This window comes from Aulostomus chinensis, chromosome 13 (genome assembly GCF_037954235.1).
Source record: "Aulostomus chinensis isolate RoL2024-O1b breed Wild chromosome 13, RoL_Achi_v1.0, whole genome shotgun sequence".
In the NCBI taxonomy this organism is placed as follows: Eukaryota; Metazoa; Chordata; class Actinopteri; order Syngnathiformes; family Aulostomidae; genus Aulostomus; species Aulostomus chinensis.
The window spans coordinates 3,878,393-3,899,305 of NC_141332.1; the positions used below are offsets into that span (position 1 = coordinate 3,878,393).

Below are 20,913 nucleotides of genomic sequence, written 5' to 3' on the forward strand. Positions count from 1 at the left end.
GAACTGCGTGAACAGAGTTGAAACATAAGGTGAGAGCGTCTAAGGCTCCCATCGAGCGTGTGCAGCAAAAACGAAGACATCTGCAGCCGAAGTTAGTGCAGGACTCCGGTGAGTTGCTGTGGAGCCTCATGTTGTGAACCACCAGCAACACAACATGCATATGTAGAAGCAGGGACCAGTGCAGAGGGCTGACTCAGCCTCCCCCAAATAGTAGCTTTAGAGGATAGAAAGTCAAAGCCAAAAGCACTGATATAAAACCAATTAATTTTTAAACTCATGATTAAAATTCCTTATGCGAATGTGTCATAGGAAGCGAGAACTCCTACAGTAGTTAATTACAAATGTGCATTAGTCATGTGAATTTTAATACAGCGTAAAAATCAGCAACTACACCAAGGCCGTAACGAATAACGCTGCAGCAGTGTGAAGGGTTTTTATATATATATAATATATATTATAATATTGTATATATATATATATACATTATACAAGAGATGCTTCATTGTGTTCTTGTATGATGACAATAAAGCTTCTTCTTCACATTCATTTATCATCACATATATCATAGGTATCATCATCATCAAGGTTCTGTCTTTAATCTCTGTCTTTGGCCTCAGTCCACACGCGTCTGTTATACACTTAACAGGAGCCAATCACATGCCAGTGTCCCCACAGCTGGAGGTTGTAGTCAGAGCCATTGATCCAAGGTCACCCAATCCGTCCCTCAGTATTTGTTTTTGTTTGTACTCGTGTTCTTGTGAGCTGTCATCACTGGCAGAATTTTACGTCGCATCCCAGAATGCCTTTCACTGCACCGGCTGACTGGGTGGGAGGATACTAGCGTTTGCGAGCCGCAACTTATTTCTGTTTTTGGCCAGGCTTACGTTTGAATGAAGACATGGCTTATACCTGAACGTGCAGTTGAGAGTTGAGTGTAAAAAGATCTTTTTGGCCAGTTTTGCCAAAACTCAACACAACAACCCAGAGACAACAACCAAATCAGCTAGCAAAGCCAGCGAGCTACACCAGGGCGTCACAAACAGTGCAGCCCTGCAGAGGGGGAATGTAAACAGCGGCGTGGTCTTAACGCAACGCAACCACACTTTGCATAAATTAGAGGCAACAGAACTGGCAAGCAACCACTGGCGGTAAGGAAATGCTTTCAGGTGGCAGAGTGGCTCCGACTGTGTGACTGAACCAAAAGTAGAAACCTACAGTGTAACAGCGTAACGGAAGTTACTTCCATAATAACTGTTAAAATACTGTATACTACGAACCCTTTTAGTTATGTCTTAGGTACTGCATTACAGCTAAGAGTACTACAGCACCATGCTGGTGTTACTTCTGCGAGGCGTTACTCCCAGCACTGTTGATCGTAGACAGAATGCATCAAGTGAGGCACAGCCGTCAAAGACAGGAAGAGTCGGACTGTCAGTCTCCATGAGGCAATAACCAGCAATGAGACATGAAGAAGCTGAAATGAAGAGAATCAGTCTGCCTGCTAACAATCAACTCTGACTGCAAACAAAACATTTGTTCTTGCTCTGTGTTGGATCAGTCATTTGACGTGAGCCTGTATGAGCTGCAGCACTCATCCTGCTGTGATATTTGGTCTCTCCTCCTCACTGTGACATATTCGCTTTCCTGTAAACTACAGAAATGTTAGTGAATTTTCTCTCTTTACATCATTTAATCTTCCAGTCGATTCCCGCCGGAACGCTGCCGGGCATCATTCCTGACCTTCAATTCACATGCCTGAATCCTCCCTCCAGCCGCTCTCCTCCTGCAGGTAAACTCTAATCTGGCATTTTTCAGGTTTTAAAGCACCTTTGTAGTGAATCAGCGTTCTCCCGTAAAGACGGGAGAGTACGTTCTACTAGATGGACAGAGTTAACTTGAATCATGTTTGTGGTTTAAAAATGCATCACCTCACGTCTCCTGCCATGAATACGTGCTGTCGCCACACTGTGACTACAAAAGGGCTGTGCAAATGACCCCATCATTATGATGCAGGGCTTGTTTACAGAGAACTAAAAAAAATTGCGATTACAGATTCCAGGGCTCTGCAATTCGAGGCGGGAAGTGTTACACAACAATGTCGGCATCAAGAACAAGCTGTTCTGCTGCTACCTTTGCCGCTGGAACGCTCTGTCCCCAGATTCCGTTGCAATTTAATACAGAAGGTGTAAGAGTGGTGCAATACTTCTTGAACGGGTGTATAAAAGGGGCTCTTGAGAGAGCCAGCACTGGCCTGAACTCTCTCCTCCTCCTTCCCTTCCTCCTCTGCTCCTCTGATCCACTGATGGATGAAGAAAGTGAGGAGGAGGAGGTACGTCAGATCAAACACAGCAATCTGAAAAGAGAGCGAGAATCCTAATTAAAGACAGAAGAAGGAAATGTGTGCAATCAAATGATTTCCCCACCAAAGGCAACTGTACAACAGGCTTGGTGTTTATGCATCACAGGAAAGACATAAAAGTCAGCGGAGACACAGACCACAACAGGAAGGAAAGATGGCTCCGCCGATAATTGGCTAGTTACCCGCCGTCTTTTTCTAGTTCGCAGGAATATATCACATTGTGTACATTCCCCTCAGCCACGCTGAACAGGAAGGTTCTATTATTTAGAGTATTCCACTACTTGAATGGTCTTTTTACAATACAGCAGCAGGAAGGTGCAAATACTGCAAATATTGCGACGTGACAAGAGAAAACAGGAAGGAGGGAGATGGACTGCTCGCCATCTCCCGGGGCCACACCCATATCTCTGCCAATGAAACACTGTTGCACTTAAACATCTTTTAAAGCGTTTCTCTTCTTTTCTTTAATTTAATTTTCTTAAATCCCCGGTCCCTACGGACGTACAAGCGTATCGAGTATAGCCTTTAATTCCTTTGAGCCAAGATCCTGCTCGGACCAGATGGGCAGTAATAAAAGATCCACACTGTCCCTGTAAATACCATTAACCGTCCTTCCAGTGCCGTTCAGTCATTGTGAAAAATGAGACGAGCACTTCAACATGTAAAACATGTATCTATTTTAGGACCATGTGTAACCACAGCTTGTTAAAAGCTGCCCCTAAAACAGACTTGGATGATCAGACACTCCAGACCAACCACTCTGTCCTGTTCTGTGTTAATAAGTCCCAGTAAACAGAGCTGTACTCGTACAGCTGCACAGTTACAGTGTTTACCCTCTTCTTTTTTAACCTCTTACACAGTAAAACATTATTGACACATTAAGTGGTTAAAGAGGTATTTAGCTTTTTTCTTTTTATTTAAATGATAGAGGGAGGGTCTCCTGAAAAACGCAGCTCATGTGAACAGTGGTTCAATGTTGGAGCCGCGAACTTCGTTCAAGTTGTAAATTCGGATCTGTGAATTTGATCTGGTTCATGCTGAGTCGTGTGAACTGACCTTTGCTCATGCAAAGCGTGAACTTGCACAAAACAGGAGTGGACAGAACCGTGGACTCTGGGCAGACAGACAGATGGACACCGATTCTAGATGATTCTCTCACCGTGTATCGAGTGGAATCGCTCCAGTGTGTAACTGTCGCTATCGTGTGCATGTGTGCAACCCACTGGGAGAGCATCTTCACGTGGTTGTGGCAACACTAGACTCTTGGGAGTCTTAGGCTTGGTTTTTTTTTAATAGTTTTTATACTATTTTCACTAAATCGACCCACAGACGTCTTCTTCCGTGGTGGCGTGGGAATGACCACCCTTGTCATGACCCATAGTTCACAGGTGGGAGCCGAGACTGACTGAGCTTTGCTGTCTGGCTCAGCTCTCTTTACATCGACAGTGCTCTGATACCGAGATCATCTGAGGCTCCATGAATGACGAGAGGTGCAACCAAATAGTCAACTCACGAAACGATACGGAATACAAAACAGGGTTCACGATACGAAATAAAGATGAAAGAAAATCAAAAATCAGAAATGCAAAAATCAAATATTCTTTATTTTCTTCTTTAATATGCAGACATACAAGTTATTGCTGCGTCAGTACAAAATAAAATGCTCTTTGCTTTGAGAAAACAAAATATTTGTTTTACATATATCTGGCGGCACAGTGGTGTTTTTTTTTTTTTTTTATCACTGTCGCCTCCCAGCAAGAAGGTTCCGGGTTCTAGTCCCGGCTGCAGCACGGGGTCTTTCTGTGTGAGTCTCCATGTTCTCCCTGTTCCTGCTGGGTTCTCTCTGGTACTCCAGCTTCCTCCCACAGTCCAAAGACATCAAGAGGGACCAGGTTAATCCAGACTCTAAATTGACCGTAGGCGTGGCTGGGAGAGCCAATGGTTGTCTGTCTCTATGTGTTGGCCCTGTGATGGACTGTTTTTTTTACATTGATTTTTATTTCGTGCATCTTTGAATTCTGTTTTGTCATTATTTATTTTGCAAAATTTTGTGACGCGGAATTTCGTAACACCCCAAGCAATGACTCATTCTTCGCTCGAAGTTGATGCTTCTACACCGTTTTCCAACTAGAACTGTGGCCTGAGATTCGATGAGCTGTTGTCATTCTGCTTATCAGTTCAATCCTTTATCATTCGGATGGATTCCTTATTCACGTTGCCTCACGTTGCTCCCCAACTCAACGTACAAAGCCAGACATTCATCCACACTTGCAATATTAATAAATGTATTTGTGAATAAACTCATGCTGGTTTGTTTAATGTTACGTGCCAGTGAATGTAAGGAAACATCTTCTTTCCTCTGACCTTTACTGGCTTTTGATGGTAATTGTGTTTATTAACTGAATCATTCCACGTTGACGGGTCAGTGGATTTTAATGAGACTGAATCGGAGAATGTGCTGGCCTTTCTTCCAGGGTGGTGCCCCGAGGCGGATTTAATAACAGTTCAATCGCATTACTTTGTACAATAATAATAATGATTTACAACAACGATTAATTATTTTTGATAGCCAAATTTAATCTGCAACATCCATAAAATCCCCCAACAGGTTATAAATCGGCCCCCACTCATTGTGGATGGATTGTGGAGATATGACAGGCCCAAGGAGGTTCGCCTCCTCCTGAGAGCTACAGACGCACCAGGATCACCATGGCGGACCTGCAGCTGTGTACATTTGGAAGTATTTTTACCCTCATCACCCACGTGACATCAACCTGACCCTGTTTGAGAAGGAAAGCAGCAGCTTGATGAAGTAGGCGTGCTGATGAAGTGAATGCTGCGACATCAGCATAATCAAGGCACTGCTGAAGTGGGTGAGGATTAAGTTGGGGACTTTTTCTGGGCTCTTTATAGGCCTTATCTTAACAGTACTTTTCCATGTTGTCATGTTTAATGATATGCGTTGATGTTATTGTTAATGTCTCCAATTTTTGGTCTAAATCTGTTTTTCTTTTCCAGTGAAATCACTTCCTTCCTGTGTCGTCCTTGTTACTTCCTGTCTGTCTGTTTCCTGCCTTTCTGAGGGACTCGCCTGCGTCAGTTGTCAGTTCAGCAGTCCTTGTCGTCCGCAAACCTGCTCCTATTTGCAGTCAGTGTTAATTATTATTCATACACATATGAAGGTTAACCTGTAAACTAACTACTACTACTAACTACTAACTGTAGTTCAACTTTCATTTGTTTTTTTGCTGCCTTTTAACTCCATCAGACTTTTAGCTGCAGCAGCAATGGAATATGACAGACATCTAATGACTTACTAGATGTTATACTTTCAAAAGTCCTTTTTTTCCAACGAAAGTCGATGAAGAACCTTTGGAGTGAGTGACATCACTTCTACTCCTGTAGACTGTCAAGATCAACAAAAGAAAATCTCCAACAACTTTTTTTTTTTTTCCTAGTTTCAAATTCCACGTCTGGCACATGCAGTATGAAGCACACAGAGGGTCTTTTTTCTTTTTTTTTGCATGTGTTGCACATCTCAGTCTCTCACTGTCCTCACAGTCACACTGGCTGACCATCATCTGGGTGGCCGGCATCAGGATTCTGTTCAGGTGGAATCCTGGATCATCTCAGAAAACCTCCAATCACAGCATGGCCCACTTCTGATACGACTCTGCTTTGTCCCTCAGCTGCTTACATAAGTAGCCTTCAGATGTGATTGTCTGGCCCTGGCCTCCACCACCGTGGATATAAAACTGGAGTAAACTGCTATCAATCAACCAGAGCGAGTGGACCGTCTTCTCCCCAGCAGGGGACACCCAGACAGACAGCAGGACTCTTCTTCATCCGGGGGCTTTCACATGTTGGGGGCCATATTGTGGCGCGATTGGTGACCGGTGAGTGAGTTAGTTGAGACTTTTCGGACCTCATAGCAACCTCTATTCCAAAAGCAACCCAGTTTGCAACGTTTAGGACCAAATATACAAACTTTTTACAGCATAGAGTCGTTCGTAATGAGTTGCATCTTTTCCGTCTCATTGGAGGCAAACTGCCTGTCCTCAGATCAGTGAGCATTAATGTCACCTCTCATCCAAGAATTCCGAATGACATATTTAAGAGCAGCTGGAACACACGCAGGCGAGAAAATGCTGCTCTCAGAATTTAATCCCAGAATGACACATTAAAGAAAGATACTTCTACAGCTTATATTTGAACGCACTCAGCTTCATTAGTGCGGTGTTCAGGCGCCGGGTCGAGAGTGACTCACTCTGGTGGTCGACACACATGAGGCCTCAGCCAGAACAGGCTGTGTCCTTCCATCCTCCAACCAGTGAGACTTGATAGGAAAATAAAGAAAATAAATAAACAATGCAGTTGTTTGCATCTCATACATGTTAACTGCTCAGTTGGCTAACACCACAGCAAGCTACTGACAGGAGTCAAAACATGCCACTTTGTCTTGTTCTGTCCCTCGCGCGCGCACACACACACACACGAGAGTCCATCCATCCACAGGGCTCTCAAGTTTTGAAGTGTAGTTCAGAGTGAGATTGTGGTGGCGGCCGTGGGGGTTAGGGTGGGGACTGAGGTCTTATCTGATAAATGTCACATAAACGTGTGTATGTGTGCACGCGTGATCAGTGTTTTGGTTGAAGGTGTTGAAACTAGCAAGCAGTCATTCAACTATTAACGAACATACCAGCTGCCTGGACACAGATACTCCCCAGCAACGGAACTCAAATCAAAGACCAGACGACTTCCTGTGTCGTAGGATATGGTGTTCTCCCACGTCGATACGTAGCCTGAGAGCCTTGGACAATGACAGTCGTCCTCTTTAGCGGAATATCTAAATCTTGCCCAGATACAACAATGCTATTATCTGATTGGCTGTTTGGTAGCTGGTAGGGAGGGCTTCTGAAGTCTAGGGGAGGGATTTTCTTCCTGTTCTGTTTAAAAAAAAATCGCAGTGCAACTTTGTGGGCGTTACCTTGGAAATTTCTCTGTGTGAGACATACATGGTGTGGCACGGGAGCGTGTCAACGGACTGAAATGTGTGTGTCACGCTCAATGCGTGAGACTTCCGAACGCTGCATCCATTTTCTATACTTCTTATCCCTGAAGGCTCGCGGGGGGGGGGGCTGGAGTCTATCCCGGTGGACATTGGGTAAGAGGTGCAGTTCTCTCTGGGTGCGTCACCAGTCTGTCGCAGGGCCATCAGGAGCAATTAGGGGCTCAGTATTTTGCTCAAAGAAGTCACTGGGGAAGTGTGGTTCCAACCAACGACCTTTCGGTTGCCAGACAGCCACGCTGCCTCAGAGCCACGCTGCCCCATAAGTCCACACGAGAGTCCTAATACTTAAAATTCCTAATAAGCATGAATCAAGCTCTTCTACCATCAGGTGCTACATTTGTTAGCTGCCTGAGGAACAGTAGAGCAGCGGAGATTCACCCCCTCCAGGGTCTTCTTTATTTTCACGACTTGAAATATTTCTGAATGTCTGACGGCTGCATGGAGACTGTCAGGCTGACCATTCTAGTAGAGGGACATGTATCCCTTCATGGCTCTCGCAAGCTAGGTAGGTCTGTTACCTGCATTTGCCGACACTCATACACACAGAGAGATGTTACGTAAGTGTTCATGGAAAAAGTATAAAAGAAGCTATGATCACAATGTGGAGTTAATGACGGTCGACAGCAGAATATTCTGGAGAACAGAGAGCAAGAGAGAAAGCGCGAGAGAGAGAGAGCAGATCTGCAGCGATTGTCAGGGGAAGCTGGAAGAGATTCAAACACAGCAGTTTTAACGACGCGCTTCAAATGATGAAACAGAGCAAAGTCAAGTTTGACACTCGTGGCCTCGACATGATGAAAAGGTTTCTCTCCAGATGGATGTAGCTCGGCCTCTCCGGGTCTCCTGGGGATTCAATGTCTCTGTCACAGATGCTTTATGATTCAACAAACTTTCAACACAGGAGCTTTGATTAGTCAGACTATGATGACACGGTTTGGAAATGTTTGGAAAGAGAAGCACATGATTTGTCAGAAATAATCTGTACTTCAGGCGTCGAGATTGTCATCAGTGACACTGGAGGTTAAAGCACTCGGCTTGTGAGCTCAATCATCTCATTTGAACACCGTCGGCTTCCTCTCCTCAGTACTGCACCCCGCTGCTGGTGCGGGGAGGTGAGGGCAGGGTCCGGGAAAGTTGAATGGATTGTGGCGCTCCAACAGGGAACAACATCTGTTGAAGCTAAGTATTTGTTAGGACAACAAAAAAAGACTCAAACGTACCCAAAGCTGTGCGTTGAGAACACAAGACCTATAAGTTCCGAGGTCATTCTTTTACTCATTTCAGTTTTTCCTCTGGCAAATACAGCCAGGCCAAATTATTGGGTGATTATGGGAACAAACCAACCTGGGAACTCAGCTGGTTTTGTTATATCATAATTATTATAATAACTAAAGGCCTGGGTGTGATTCTGAGACCTACATTGGGACTCCCAACGTAGATTGCGCTGCATTTTTAATTGTGCTGCAGGTGCGAGCAGGTTGTCAGAAAAACCAGCAGGTCCCAGTCGTGGATGAATGGAGATGGAGTCACCAAACAACGATGAAAGGAAGATAAATGCGGAGCAAAAAGTGTTTGTAGATCACCCAGCGTCCCTCTGGTTAAGGCAGACGTGGATTACACCAAATGATGCACTTGAGAGGTTGTAAATGAGTGTTTTTAGACATTTTTCTGCCCTCTGGAGTCCCTAAGAAGAAATGAAGCAGGCAAACAACATCTTTAGTGAGCTCAGGACGCTTATTTGTGAGTACTTGACAGGCAAACTACTTGTTCAAAGTACTTGTTTTCCCTGCAGGACAGGATGAGGCACAAAATCAATGGAACTTTATTATTGTCTGGGCATGAATGGTAATGTTGTTTGCAGGTGCTGGCGAGACTGGATACACACGTCACGGTAATGGAGTTAACACGCATGTTGCGCTCAGAAATGGTGGTATAAAAGTGAGCTTTGAACGCAGATAAGAGCTACACAATCAATCGCGTGTGCGACAGCCATCCAACAAGCTTCCCTGACATTCCACCATGGAAAGAGTAGAGAGGGAATTCTGGTGCTATGAAGTTCTGCAACAAAAACATCAAAAGGAATCATTTCATTCTCATGAACCTTGTGTTCTTGATAGATGACAGGATTTCACTGACAGATTTCACGGAGATGAAAAGGGTTCCAGTCCTAATGGACGCGGTTAAGGCCTGATTGGATGATGATGAATGGATGAATTATGAAGGCTCAAGGACGGTGAAATACACATCAGCTACAACGTCCAGCAGCAAGCGGAGAATTTCTTTACTTCGTTGTTAAGGGGTGCAACATTTGAGGAACTTCCCTTTCACATTATTCTCCTGGGGATTTTCTTTTTTTAGAGAAGCAGCTTGATCATCTTTAGTTGAGATGAGCTGCTCTGATGAGGTTAATTCATTCTGTCAAACGGTCTTCTTTTCATCAGTTAACAGCTTCTCAAGTCGCATTTTTCCCTCCTGTCCCAATTAGTGTTTAGTACACAGTGCCACTGTCATTATTGCTCACCCCACAGACACAGACAGACACGCACACACACACGCACACACACACACAACACGTTACAGGCAGACAGGTGACGGAGGGCAGTTGTGGCTAACTGTGACAAGAAAGACATGCTCTTTAATCACAGGACACACACACACACACACACACACACCTATCCTCTGTGATAAGGCAGAGGATGTGGAGGAGGAGAGCAGGCAGAGATAGAAAATGACTTAGCAAAGACAAGAAGGCGAGCAACCAAACAGGGAAAGAGAAGGGACTCCCACACTGCAGACGGCAGGACAGCAGGGCCGGGCAGCGAGACAGACGAGTGATTCACCTCTTCCCCCGTGAAAAGCAGCAGATGCTCAGCTGTCAGCCGTTATGAACCCGTCTGACTGTGTCCTCTAACACAGCAGCCCTCTTTTCTATGTTTTCATTTTCTTTACAACTGTTTGGCTCTGACCTCTCTGCTCCATTAACGTCCAGGCTTGTCGGGCCGGTTTCCTTGCTGTTCACCAGAGGTGGTTTAGGCACTGTTGCACCACAGGTAACAAACAAGCTGAGGCTGTGGGAGGTTTTTTTCTACTGTGCGAGGCCCAGCCCCGACTGGGGGGGAGTTGGGACACGTACCCTCATCCGGCTTCCGACCTGCAGACAGGACCAATAGTTTCAGGCTGGAGGTAACAGAGATTCAAACTTGCATCCACCCTGTTCGCACAACCCAACAGACCACTGCATCTCCTGGGAGCCCAAAGGCTCTGAGCACTGAAAACCTCCCACATAACCGCGTTCTTAAAAATAATGAGGGACAACGAGGAGCATTACAAACACCATCTTGCTTCTATCGTCAGAATCCAGAGTTGTTGTGTTCGACCAGGTGCAGCAGGCGAGGTTCATAATCTGATCAGTACGTCCATAGCAGGAAGGAGGACTGCGCTATGACAGACTTTGACCTCGAGGAGCCAGATGCTCCTGCTAACTTTGTCCTCATGTCCGTCGTCGTTGACATCTGTCTGATGTTCCACATGTTCTTGGAAAGGAATATGTGCAGCGCTCATTTTTTAACATGCCAACACAAATGTTCCTGCACACATTTTTTCTTTCTCTTGTTTTGTCAGTTTTGCTTTAACTGTAGTGCAGAACAACAAAAGGTGCTTGCATGCTCTCCTCTGTGGACAGTCTACATCTAGAATCCTGTACCCTCATACTTAAGGCCAATAAAAACCTTTCATTAAAACAGAGGATTTTTAAATAAATGTCTCAGATAAACCTGAAGCAATGATGAAAATGCAAAGACTGAATAAATTTCAAAAACACAAACTGATTTGCCAAGGCGGAGGTGATAAACCAAAACACACACACACACGCGCACACACACACACACACACACACACACACACACACACACACACACACACACACACACACACACACACACACACACACACACACACACACACACACACACACACACACGCACACACTTACCTCCTATACTGATCTGATCTTCTTAAAAGAGTCACACCTGACTGCAGGGCTCCTTTTATAGTAAGGGAAGGTAATTGGAACCCACCATTTGGACAGGGGAGTTTGTTGAGGTGTTGAGTGTTTATGTTGCATACACAAAGAGATCTATTGCTTAAAACATGTAGAATACTTACCTTGTATGTGTTCATGAGATACCTGAGATGTTGAAATATTTTTACATGGAGTAAAGTCACTTGAATGGTAGGTGAGTTTGTGTGACAGTACTAATATAGGGAGAGTTGGTTTGGTCCAGCGCAGAAAAGGCTCTGGCTGGAGAGCTTTTGGTTAGATTTGGGTGGTGAAAAGCTTAGGATGTATGGTAGGGAGTTAGACAGTGGGGTCCTTTAAGTATTTGGGAGTAGTTTTTAATAGTAAGTTGACTTGGGTGGAGCACATTAGGAGGGTTGAGGGCAGGTGTAGGAAGGTGATAAATGTGATGAGGTGTTTGTCAGGTAGGGACTGGGGGGGCTAGCTGTGCATCACTGAAGACGATTTGTACTTCAATGGAGAGGGCGGCACTAGATTATGGGTGTATAGTGTATGGGTCTGCTGCCAAGTGTCACTTGTGGGTTCTGGATGTGGTAAACAATAAGGCACTGAGGGTGTGTTGTGGGGCACGAGGGACGACACCGGTGGCAGCACTGCAGGTGGAGATGGGTGAGATGCCCCTGGAGCTAAGAAGGAAGCAGTTGATAGTGAGGTATTGGGCTAACCTGCAGGGTCACTCAAGTCATCAGTCTGGAGGGAGTTCTGAGGATGGAGGACAGGGAGAGTGTTAGGGTTCTTTTAGATTATTTGAGGGATACAGGATTGTATGATAGGATTTAGGTTTAGGAATTATGTTTAGGATTTAGTTGTAGGGGTTAGAAGTAGGGAAAGATGGTGTTCCGTGATGGGATAGAAGAGGGCGGTAATGCTCCATCTGGTTGGTTGCCAAACGCAGTAAAAACCAAGGAAGAAGAAGAAGCTTCTGGTTGGATTTTTCTTGAGGAAAGTGGAGAATGAGGTTGGGCACCAGGCTGCCAAGAGCTCTGCCCATATATGGCACGAGAGCCTGAGTATGCTCTATCTTGTTTGCTTGAGTTGAAGCATATATGTTTGTTATTTTAATTTTTGAATATCCTTTTTGTTTATAAAATTTTCGAATTTTAGTTTTCCAACTTGCAAGAAGAAAAATAAATTTGCTTAACTGCAGCTTTGATTTGCCTGTTCTGTACACCCAGCCCTCATTCAAGGGAACTCTTTTACACAGCAACATTATTTATTCTTGAAAAATTGAACCCTGTTCAAATTTCAGCCATATCGTCCAGCGGCAGCAATTAAACGCAACCTTTTGTGGCTCGTTGGTCTAGGGGTATGATTCTCGCTTTGGGTGCGAGAGGTCCCGGGTTCAAATCCCGGACGAGCCCCGTGACTTGCAGTCACGTCCATTGTTCTGGTGTCACCCGTCCTTTGAGAATCTATGAAATAATCCCTCACAGGTTACTCAAGATTGACTCTCTGCAGCAGCCCCTTGTCAGATCGCAAATGTAGGGTCAGTAGGTTGTTTCTTATGGAGGGTGTTTTTTTTACTGTAAACCCGTGACTTGCTGCATCATCCCCAATAATCAGTTTCAGCCAACATAACCCAAAAAGGAATCAATAAAAACACTTGGAGCAATTTTGGATGTTGCAAAATGAATCTCTTCAGCCATAATGACTTTCCTTTGTATGGGCATACTTGATCAGGTGGAAGGTGTCCTACTGTCCTTCAAAAAGCTTTCACCTCATCCATTAGAACAAATTGAGGGGAGAGGGCTGAATTTGGCAACCTCAAAGAACAGAACCATATTGTGTGAATTAAAAACGGAACCTGGTTCAATATCCAGCCAGCGACTGGCAAAATGCTTTTCTTTTTGTGGCTCGTTGGTCTAGGGGTATGATTCTCGCTTAGGGTGCGAGAGGTCCCGGGTTCAAATCCCGGACGAGCCCTTAGGCTCGCAGTGCGGTGCTTCATCCTGGACTCATTCTTCCCTTGGGAATGCTAGAGAAGGTCCACCTAAAGCTCTGCTGAGCGGTCATCATTAAAACCTCTGTAGGCTAAACTCAGAAGGGTACAGTGCGTCTCTGTTCTTTACCAAAGTTACCTGAAACTATCACTCTACTCATTTCTGCTGGTCAAAAAATACATCTTTAATCAAACTACGTTGCTTGCAATATCCATACTTGATCTGGTGGAAACTATACTTTTGTCCACAAATCAAGTTGAAATCTGATCACGGTTGGAAAACTTAGGAGAGAAGGCTGAATTTAGCCTGCTAAAAGGTCAGCAACATTACTTAATCTTGAAAATTGGAACCCTGTTCAAATTTCAGCCATATCGTCCAGCGGCAGCAATTAAACCCAGCCTTTTGTGGCTTGTTGGTCTAGGGGTATGATTCTCGCTTTGGGTGCGAGATGTCCTGGGTTCAAATCCCGGACGAGCCCCGTGACTTGCAGTCACGTCCATTGTTCTGGTGTCACCCGTCCTTTGAGAATCTATGAAATAATCCCTCACAGGTTACTCAACATTGACTCTCTGCAGGAGCCCCTTGTCAGATCGCAAATGTAGGGTCAGTAGGTTGTTTCTTATGGAGGGTGTTTTTTTTACTGTAAACCCGTGACTTGCTGCATCATCCCCAATAATCAGTTTCAGCCAACATAACCCAAAAAAGAATCAATAAAAACACTTGGAGCAATTTTGGATGTTGCAAAATGAATCTCTTCAGCCATAATGACTTTCCTTTGTATGGGCATACTTGATCAGGTGGAAGGTGTCCTACTGTTCTTCAAAAAGCTTTCACCTCATCCATTAGAAAAAATTGAGGGGAGAGGGCTGAATTTGGCAACCTCAAAGAACAGAACCATATTGTGTGAATTAAAAACGGAACCCGGTTCAATATCCAGCCAGCGACTGGCAAAATGCTTTTCTTTTTGTGGCTCGTTGGTCTAGGGGTATGATTCTCGCTTAGGGTGCGAGAGGTCCCGGGTTCAAATCCCGGACGAGTCCTTAGGCTCGCAGTGCGGTGCTTCATCCTGGACTCATTATTCCCTTGGGAATGCTAGAGAAGGTCCACCTAAAGCTCTGCTGAGCGGTCATCCTTAAAACCTCTGTAGGGTAAACTCAGAAGGGTACAGTGCGCCTCTGTTCTTTACCAAAGTTACCTGAAACTATCACTCTACTCATTTCTGCTGGTCAAAAAATACATCTTTAATCATAACTACGTTGCTTGCAATATCCATACTTGATCTGGTGGAAACTATACTTTTGTCCAAAAATCAAGTTGAAATCTGATCACAGTTGGATAATTTAGGAGAGAAGGCAGAATTTAGCCTGCTAAAAGGTCAGCAACATTATTTAATCTTGAAAATTGGAACCCTGTTCAAATTTCAGCCATATCGTCCAGCGGCAGCCATTAAACGCAGCCTTTTGTGGCTCGTTGGTCTAGGGGTATGATTCTCGCTTAGGGTGCGAGAGGTCCCGGGTTCAAATCCCGGACGAGCCCTTAGGCTCGCAGTGCGGTGCTTCATCCTGCAGTCATTCATCCCTTGGGAATGCTAGAGAAGGTCCACCTAAAGCTCTGCTGAGCGGGCATCCTTCAAACCTCTGTAGGGTAAACTCAGAAGGGTACAGTGTGCTTCTGTTCTTAACCAAAGTTACCTGAAACTATCACTCTACTCATTTCTGCTGGTCAAAAAATACATCTTTAATCATAACTACGTTGCTTGCAATATCCATACTTGATCTGGTGGAAACTATACTTTTGTCCACAAATCAAGTTGAAATCTGATCACGGTTGGATAATTTAGGAGAGAAGGCTGAATTTAGCCTGCTAAAAGGTCAGCAACATTACTTAATCTTGAAAATTGGAACCCTGTTCAAATTTCAGCCATATCGTCCAGCGGCAGCAATTAAACCCAGCCTTTTGTGGCTCGTTGGTCTAGGGGTATGATTCTCGCTTTGGGTGCGAGAGGTCCCGGGTTCAAATCCCGGACGAGCCCTTAGGCTCACAGTGCGGTGCTTCATCCGGGAGTCATTCTTCCCTTGGGAATGCTAGAGAAGGTCCACCTAAAGCTCTGCTGAGCGGGCATCCTTCAAACCTCTGTAGGGTAAACTCAGAAGGGTACAGTGTGCTTCTGTTCATAACCAAAGTTGCCTGAAACTATCTCTCTACTCATTCCTGCTGGTCAAAAAATACATCTTTAATCATAACTACGTTGCTTGCTATATCCATACTTGATCTGGTGGAAACTATACTTTTGTCCACAAATCAAGTTGAAATCTGATCACAGTTGGATAATTTAGGAGAGAAGGCAGAATTTAGCCTGCTCAAAGGTCAGCAACATTATTTAATCTTGAAAATTGGAACCCTGTTCAAATTTCAGCCATATCGTCCAGCGGCAGCCATTAAACGCAGCCTTTTGTGGCTCGTTGGTCTAGGGGTTTGATTCTCGCTTTGGGTGCGAGAGGTCCCGGGTTCAAATCCCGGACGAGCCCTTAGGCTCGCAGTGCGGTGCTTCATCCTGGACTCATTATTCCCTTGGGAATGCTAGAGAAGGTCCACCTAAAGCTCTGCTGTGCGGTCATCCTGAAAACCTCTGTAGGGTAAACTCAGAAGGGTACAGTGCGCCTCTGTTCTTTCCCAAAGTTACCTGAAACTATCACTCTACTCATTTCTGCTGGTCAAAAAAATACATCTTTAATCATAACTACGTTGCTTGCAATATCCATACTTGATCTGGTGGAAACTATACTTTTGTCCAAAAATCAAGTTGAAATCTGATCACAGTTGGATAATTTAGGAGAGAAGGCAGAATTTAGCCTGCTAAAAGGTCAGCAACATTATTTAATCTTGAAAATTGGAACCCTGTTCAAATTTCAGCCATATCGTCCAGCGGCAGCCATTAAACCCAGCCTTTTTTGGCTCGTTGGTCTAGGGGTATGATTCTCGCTTAGGGTGCGAGAGGTCCCGGGTTCAAATCCCGGACGAGCCCTTAGGGTCACAGTGCGGTGCTTCATCCTGGAGTCATTCATCCCTTGGGAATGCTAGAGAAGGTCCACCTAAAGCTCTGCTGAGCGGTCATCCTTAAAACCTCTGTAGGGTAAACTCAGAAGGGTACAGTGCGCCTCTGTTCTTAACCAAAGTTACCTGAAACTATCACTCTACTCATTTCTGCTGGTCAAAAAATACATCTTTAATCATAACTACGTTGCTTGCTATATCCATACTTGATCTGGTGGAAACTATTCTTTTGTCCACAAATCACGTTGTCATCTGATCACGGTTGGACAACTTAGGAGAGAAGGCTGAATTTAGCCTCCTAAAAGGTCAGCAACATTATTTAATCTTGAAAATTGGAACCCTGTTCAAATTTCAGCCATATCGTCCAGCGGCAGCAATTAAACACAGCCTTTTGTGGCTTGTTGGTCTACGGGTATGATTCTCGCTTTGGGTGCGAGAGGTCCCGGGTTCAAATCCCGGACGAGCCCCGTGACTTGCAGTCGCGTCCATTGTTCTGGTGTCACCCGTCCTTTGAGAATCTATGAAATAATCCCTCACAGGTTACTCAAGATTGACTCTCTGCAGGAACCCCTTGTCAGATCGCAAATTTTGGGTCAGTAGGTTGTTTCTTATGGAGGGTGTTTTTTTTACTGTAAACCCCTGACTTGCTGCATCATCCCCAATAATCGGTTTCAGCCAACATAACCCAAAAAGGAATCAATAAAAACACTTGGAGCAATTTTGGATGTTGCAAAATGAATCTCTTCAGCCTTAATGACTTTCCTTTGTATGGGCATACTTGATCAGGTGGAAGGTGTCCTACTTTTCTTCAAAAAGCTTTCACCTCATCCATTAGAAAAAATTGAGGGGAGAGGGCTGAATTTGGCAACCTCAAAGAACACGACCATATTGTGTGAATAAAAAACGGAACCCGGTTCAATATCCAGCCAGCGACTGGCAAAATGCTTTTCTTTTTGTGGCTCGTTGGTCTAGGGGTATGATTCTCGCTTAGGGTGCGAGAGGTCCCGGGTTCAAATCCCGGACGAGCCCTTAGGCTCGCAGTGCGGTGCTTCATCCTGGACTCATTATTCCCTTGGGAATGCTAGAGAAGGTCCACCTAAAGCTCTGCTGTGCGGTCATCCTGAAAACCTCTGTAGGGTAAACTCTGAAGGGTACAGTGCGCCTCTGTTCTTTCCCAAAGTTACCTGAAACTATCACTCTACTCATTTCTGCTGGTCAAAAAAATACATCTTTAATCATAACTACGTTGCTTGCAATATCCATACTTGATCTGGTGGAAACTATACTTTTGTCCAAAAATCAAGTTGAAATCTGATCACAGTTGGATAATTTAGGAGAGAAGGCAGAATTTAGCCTGCTAAAAGGTCAGCAACATTATTTAATCTTGAAAATTGGAACCCTGTTCAAATTTCAGCCATATCGTCCAGCGGCAGCCATTAAACCCAGCCTTTTGTGGCTCGTTGGTCTAGGGGTATGATTCTAGCTTAGGGTGTGAGAGGTCCCGGGTTCAAATCCCGGACGAGCCCTTAGGGTCACAGTGCGGTGCTTCATCCTGGAGTCATTCATCCCTTGGGAATGCTAGAGAAGGTCCACCTAAAGCTCTGCTGAGCGGTCATCCTTAAAACCTCTGTAGGGTAAACTCAGAAGGGTACAGTGCGCCTCTGTTCTTAACCAAAGTTACCTGAAACTATCACTCTACTCATTTCTGCTGGTCAAAAAATACATCTTTAATCATAACTACGTTGCTTGCTATATCCATACTTGATCTGGTGGAAACTATTCTTTTGTCCACAAATCACGTTGTCATCTGATCACGGTTGGACAACTTAGGAGAGAAGGCTGAATTTAGCCTCCTAAAAGGTCAGCAACATTATTTAATCTTGAAAATTGGAACCCTGTTCAAATTTCAGCCATATCGTCCAGCGGCAGCAATTAAACACAGCCTTTTGTGGCTTGTTGGTCTACGGGTATGATTCTCGCTTTGGGTGCGAGAGGTCCCGGGTTCAAATCCCGGACGAGCCCCGTGACTTGCAGTCACGTCCATTGTTCTGGTGTCACCCGTCCTTTGAGAATCTATGAAATAATCCCTCACAGGTTACTCAAGATTGACTCTCTGCAGGAACCCCTTGTCAGATCGCAAATTTCGGGTCAGTAGGTTGTTTCTTATGGAGGGTGTTTTTTTTACTGTAAACCCGTGACTTGCTGCATCATCCCCAATAATCGGTTTCAGCCAACATAACCCAAAAAGGAATCAATAAAAACACTTGGAGCAATTTTGGATGTTGCAAAATGAATCTCTTCAGCCTTAATGACTTTCCTTTGTATGGGCATACTTGATCAGGTGGAAGGTGTCCTACTGTTCTTCAAAAAGCTTTCACCTCATCCATTAGAAAAAATTGAGGGGAGAGGGCTGAATTTGGCAACCTCAAAGAACACGACCATATTGTGTGAATAAAAAACGGAACCCGGTTCAATATCCAGCCAGCGACTGGCAAAATGCTTTTCTTTTTGTGGCTCGTTGGTCTAGGGGTATGATTCTCGCTTAGGGTGCGAGAGGTCCCGGGTTCAAATCCCGGACGAGCCCTTAGGCTCGCAGTGCGGTGCTTCATCCTGGACTCATTATTCCCTTGGGAATGCTAGAGAAGGTCCACCTAAAGCTCTGCTGTGCGGTCATCCTGAAAACCTCTGTAGGGTAAACTCTGAAGGGTACAGTGCGCCTCTGTTCTTTCCCAAAGTTACCTGAAACTATCACTCTACTCATTTCTGCTGGTCAAAAAAATACATCTTTAATCATAACTACGTTGCTTGCAATATCCATACTTGATCTGGTGGAAACTATACTTTTGTCCAAAAATCAAGTTGAAATCTGATCACAGTTGGATAATTTAGGAGAGAAGGCAGAATTTAGCCTGCTAAAAGGTCAGCAACATTATTTAATCTTGAAAATTGGAACCCTGTTCAAATTTCAGCCATATCGTCCAGCGGCAGCCATTAAACCCAGCCTTTTGTGGCTCGTTGGTCTAGGGGTATGATTCTAGCTTAGGGTGCGAGAGGTCCCGGGTTCAAATCCCGGACGAGCCCTTAGGGTCACAGTGCGGTGCTTCATCCTGGAGTCATTCATCCCTTGGGAATGCTAGAGAAGGTCCACCTAAAGCTCTGCTGAGCGGTCATCCTTAAAACCTCTGTAGGGTAAACTCTGAAGGGTACAGTGCGCCTCTGTTCTTAACCAAAGTTACCTGAAACTATCACTCTACTCATTTCTGCTGGTCAAAAAATACATCTTTAATCATAACTACGTTGCTTGCTATATCCATACTTGATCTGGTGGAAACTATTCTTTTGTCCACAAATCACGTTGTCATCTGATCACGGTTGGACAACTTAGGAGAGAAGGCTGAATTTAGCCTCCTAAAAGGTCAGCAACATTATTTAATCTTGAAAATTGGAACCCTGTTCAAATTTCAGCCATATCGTCCAGCGGCAGCAATTAAACACAGCCTTTTGTGGCTTGTTGGTCTACGGGTATGATTCTCGCTTTGGGTGCGAGAGGTCCCGGGTTCAAATCCCGGACGAGCCCCGTGACTTGCAGTCACGTCCATTGTTCTGGTGTCACCCGTCCTTTGAGAATCTATGAAATAATCCCTCACAGGTTACTCAAGATTGACTCTCTGCAGGAACCCCTTGTCAGATCGCAAATTTCGGGTCAGTAGGTTGTTTCTTATGGAGGGTGTTTTTTTTACTGTAAACCCGTGACTTGCTGCATCATCCCCAATAATCGGTTTCAGCCAACATAACCCAAAAAGGAATCAATAAAAACACTTGGAGCAATTTTGGATGTTGCAAAATGAATCTCTTCAGCCTTAATGACTTTCCTTTGTATGGGCATACTTGATCAGGTGGAAGGTGTCCTACTGTTCTTCAAAAAGCTTTCACCTCATCCATTAGAAAAAATTGAGGGGAGAGGGCTGAATTTGGCAACCTCAAAGAACAGAACCATATTGTGTGAATTAAAAACGGAACCCGGTTCAATATCCAGCCAGCGACTGGCAAAATGCTTTTCTTTTTGTGGCTCGTTGGTCTAGGGGTATGATTCTCGCTTAGGGTGCGAGAGGTCCCGGGTTCAAATCCCGGACGAGCCCTTAGGCTCGCAGTGCGGTGCTTCATCCTGGACTCATTATTCCCTTGGGAATGCTAGAGAAGGTCCACCTAAAGCTCTGCTGTGCGGTCATCCTGAAAACCTCTGTAGGGTAAACTCTGAAGGGTACAGTGCGCCTCTGTTCTTTCCCAAAGTTACCTGAAACTATCACTCTACTCATTTCTGCTGGTCAAAAAAATACATCTTTAATCATAACTACGTTGCTTGCAATATCCATACTTGATCTGGTGGAAACTATACTTTTGTCCAAAAATC

At 44.7% G+C, this 20,913-nt stretch overlaps 2 long non-coding RNA genes and 16 other non-coding genes across 19 annotated transcripts; 17 read left to right on the forward strand and 1 right to left on the reverse strand.

The window, feature by feature from the left end:
• Window positions 1-652: 652 nt before the first annotated feature.
• On the forward strand, window positions 653-5,244 carry LOC147250538 (uncharacterized). 2 transcript variants are annotated; one of them, XR_015119005.1, is made up of 3 exons: window positions 653-707; window positions 1,702-1,789; window positions 4,968-5,244. It is a non-coding gene; the product is annotated as an uncharacterized LOC147250538 (long non-coding RNA). The 2 variants fall into 2 exon arrangements; XR_015119004.1 differs by lacking the exon at window positions 653-707 and adding an exon at window positions 1,130-1,148.
• A 3,968-nt stretch (window positions 5,245-9,212) lies between these two features.
• Window positions 9,213-11,440, reverse strand: LOC147250539 (uncharacterized). Its single transcript, XR_015119038.1, has 3 exons — window positions 11,422-11,440; window positions 10,397-10,581; window positions 9,213-9,488 (listed from the first exon to the last, which is right to left on the reverse strand). It is a non-coding gene; the product is annotated as an uncharacterized LOC147250539 (long non-coding RNA).
• A 1,357-nt stretch (window positions 11,441-12,797) lies between these two features.
• Window positions 12,798-12,869, forward strand: trnap-ugg (transfer RNA proline (anticodon UGG)). Its single transcript has one exon. It is a non-coding gene; the product is annotated as a tRNA-Pro (tRNA).
• A 490-nt stretch (window positions 12,870-13,359) lies between these two features.
• Window positions 13,360-13,431, forward strand: trnap-agg (transfer RNA proline (anticodon AGG)). The gene has a single exon. It is a non-coding gene; the product is annotated as a tRNA-Pro (tRNA).
• Window positions 13,432-13,854: 423 nt separating this feature from the next.
• Window positions 13,855-13,926, forward strand: trnap-ugg (transfer RNA proline (anticodon UGG)). Its single transcript has one exon. It is a non-coding gene; the product is annotated as a tRNA-Pro (tRNA).
• Window positions 13,927-14,416: 490 nt separating this feature from the next.
• trnap-agg (transfer RNA proline (anticodon AGG)) lies at window positions 14,417-14,488 on the forward strand. The gene has a single exon. It is a non-coding gene; the product is annotated as a tRNA-Pro (tRNA).
• Window positions 14,489-14,912: 424 nt separating this feature from the next.
• Window positions 14,913-14,984, forward strand: trnap-agg (transfer RNA proline (anticodon AGG)). Its single transcript has one exon. It is a non-coding gene; the product is annotated as a tRNA-Pro (tRNA).
• Window positions 14,985-15,408: 424 nt separating this feature from the next.
• Window positions 15,409-15,480, forward strand: trnap-ugg (transfer RNA proline (anticodon UGG)). Its single transcript has one exon. It is a non-coding gene; the product is annotated as a tRNA-Pro (tRNA).
• A 424-nt stretch (window positions 15,481-15,904) lies between these two features.
• Window positions 15,905-15,976, forward strand: trnap-ugg (transfer RNA proline (anticodon UGG)). Its single transcript has one exon. It is a non-coding gene; the product is annotated as a tRNA-Pro (tRNA).
• Window positions 15,977-16,401: 425 nt separating this feature from the next.
• trnap-agg (transfer RNA proline (anticodon AGG)) lies at window positions 16,402-16,473 on the forward strand. Its single transcript has one exon. It is a non-coding gene; the product is annotated as a tRNA-Pro (tRNA).
• Window positions 16,474-16,897: 424 nt separating this feature from the next.
• On the forward strand, window positions 16,898-16,969 carry trnap-ugg (transfer RNA proline (anticodon UGG)). Its single transcript has one exon. It is a non-coding gene; the product is annotated as a tRNA-Pro (tRNA).
• Window positions 16,970-17,459: 490 nt separating this feature from the next.
• trnap-agg (transfer RNA proline (anticodon AGG)) lies at window positions 17,460-17,531 on the forward strand. Its single transcript has one exon. It is a non-coding gene; the product is annotated as a tRNA-Pro (tRNA).
• Window positions 17,532-17,956: 425 nt separating this feature from the next.
• trnap-agg (transfer RNA proline (anticodon AGG)) lies at window positions 17,957-18,028 on the forward strand. Its single transcript has one exon. It is a non-coding gene; the product is annotated as a tRNA-Pro (tRNA).
• Window positions 18,029-18,452: 424 nt separating this feature from the next.
• Window positions 18,453-18,524, forward strand: trnap-ugg (transfer RNA proline (anticodon UGG)). The gene has a single exon. It is a non-coding gene; the product is annotated as a tRNA-Pro (tRNA).
• A 490-nt stretch (window positions 18,525-19,014) lies between these two features.
• Window positions 19,015-19,086, forward strand: trnap-agg (transfer RNA proline (anticodon AGG)). The gene has a single exon. It is a non-coding gene; the product is annotated as a tRNA-Pro (tRNA).
• A 425-nt stretch (window positions 19,087-19,511) lies between these two features.
• trnap-agg (transfer RNA proline (anticodon AGG)) lies at window positions 19,512-19,583 on the forward strand. The gene has a single exon. It is a non-coding gene; the product is annotated as a tRNA-Pro (tRNA).
• Window positions 19,584-20,007: 424 nt separating this feature from the next.
• trnap-ugg (transfer RNA proline (anticodon UGG)) lies at window positions 20,008-20,079 on the forward strand. Its single transcript has one exon. It is a non-coding gene; the product is annotated as a tRNA-Pro (tRNA).
• Window positions 20,080-20,569: 490 nt separating this feature from the next.
• Window positions 20,570-20,641, forward strand: trnap-agg (transfer RNA proline (anticodon AGG)). The gene has a single exon. It is a non-coding gene; the product is annotated as a tRNA-Pro (tRNA).
• Window positions 20,642-20,913: the final 272 nt, after the last annotated feature.